Here is a 2,269-nt window from a genome sequence, read left to right on the forward strand (position 1 = left end):
TTAATTAAGACACCACACAAGCAGCCATTACGGTCAACTCACACTTCAAACGGGCTTCGTGCAAACAGAGTGCAAATCATAGAAGAAGAAGAAGCACTAGCATGGCTTGCTGCATTTTGTGTAAACGTTGCAGTTATAAGAAGGGCACCAAGAAGAAATAAGCAATTAAAAAGCAAGCAAAGCAAAGAAACTTGAGTTACAAATTAGGGATGGGAGATTGAGAGTGGCTTGTCTATTATTTTTATACTCAGCTGAGCAGAGCTCACAGAGTATATTAATTTTTTTCGCATAACGGTAACCCGTAACGGCATAAACTAATCGAGATAGATATGAACTTCTATATATCAAAATGATTTGGGCGAAAAACGAAATTCATTTAGCTATGTCCGTCCGTCCGTCCATCTGTCCGTAAACACGATTACTTGAGTAAATTTTGAGGTATCTTAATGAAATTTTGGTATTTAAAATGAACGAAATCAGACCACGCCCACTTTTTCGATATCGAAAATTTCGAACAACAGAAAAATTGCGATAATTCAGTACCAAAGACGGATAAAGCGATGAAACTTGGTAGGTGGGTTGACCTTATGACGCAGAATAGCAAATTAGTAAAGTTTTGGACAATAGGCGTGGCACCGCCCACTTTTAAAAGAAGGTAATTTAAAAGTTTTGCAGGCTGTAATTTGGCAGTCGTTGAAGATATCATGATGAAATTTGGCAAGAGCGTTACTCCTCTTACTATATGTGGTCCAAATAAAAATTAGCAAAATCGGATGACGAACACGCCCACTTAAAAAAAATTTTTAAGTCAAATTTTTACCAAAAATTGAATATCTTTACAGTATATAAGTAAATTATGTCAACATTCAACTCCAGTAATCATATGGAGCAACAAAATACAAAAATAAGAGAAAATTTCAAAATGGGCGTGGCTTCGCCCTTTTTCATTTAATTTGTCTTGAATACCTTTAATGCCATAAGTCGAACAAAAATCTACCAATCCTTGAGAAATTTAGTGAGGGTATAGCTTCTATGACGGTAACTGCTTCCTGTGAAAATGGGCGAAATCGGATCAAGCCACGGCCAGTTTTTACACACAGTCGACCGTCTGTCCTTCCGCTCGGCCGTTAACACGATAACTTGAGCAAAATCGATAATTCACGTACTTATCTGAACTCAATTTATCTTGGTATTAAAAATGGGCGAAATTCGACCATGACCACGCCCAATTTTCCGCCTACCACATTAAGTAGAAGAAAATGAAAAAGTTCTGCAGGGCAAAATCAAAAGCCCTTGGAATTATGGCAGGAATACTGTTCGTGGTATTACATATATAAATAAATTAGCGGTACTCGAAAAATGATGTTCTAGGACACCCTGGTCCACATTTTCATCGATATATCGAGAACGCCTTCACATATACAACTAAGGGCCACTCCCTTTTTAAACCCTCATTAATACCTTTAATTTGATACCCATATCGTACAAACACATTCCAGTGTTACCCTAGGTTCACTTTCCTACATGTTGATTTTCCCTTATTTGACAAAGGATTAAGGAAAATCGTTCCAAAAAACGTCACGAAACGCTACGAAACCAACGCAGCTAAGCTCTCAGCTGAGTATATAATGTTCGGTTACACCCGAACTTAGCCTTCCTTACTTGTTAGGTATGCATGTGTGTATGCGTGCAGAAAGCAGGGGTGTTTGTCTGTCACTGCTTTAATGGGTGTTTGTTTTTTAATTCAACTAAGTATCTAGCTAACGAATATTAGCTCTAAGTGACCTTGTACCTGAAATTCTACAGCTTCGCGATACACAGTGACATTTACATCTTATAAATTAAGAATATTAATACATATTTAGCCTGAGATTCTATGTACAAGTTAAACAAATTTTTTTTGTTTGAAACACAAATGAAACAAACCATTCTTTCATTCTCGTTGCATTCGTGGTAGCCAGTATCCCTGTCAGCCTTATTTAACACTTGTAGGAATTCACAAAGTTCATATAATTCAAAGTGGCTTTACAATAAAATGGGACTATTTCTTACTCGCAATTGAATGTTGAAATATTTACTTTCGTTTCTTCAAAAAAAAAAAACAAAAACAAAAAACATAGTTGACTCCTTTCTAATAAAGCCAAAAAGCGTGTTCGCTGCCAACCACCCGTTCAAACATGCGTTCAGCGAAAGCATTCCATCACATCATTAGTGGAATTCACAAACTTTTTTAACGACTTTCGTTATCGATATACCTACTGACGAAATA

Source organism: Eurosta solidaginis, chromosome 2, assembly GCF_040869045.1.
Source record: "Eurosta solidaginis isolate ZX-2024a chromosome 2, ASM4086904v1, whole genome shotgun sequence".
NCBI lineage: Eukaryota > Metazoa > Arthropoda > Insecta > Diptera > Tephritidae > Eurosta > Eurosta solidaginis.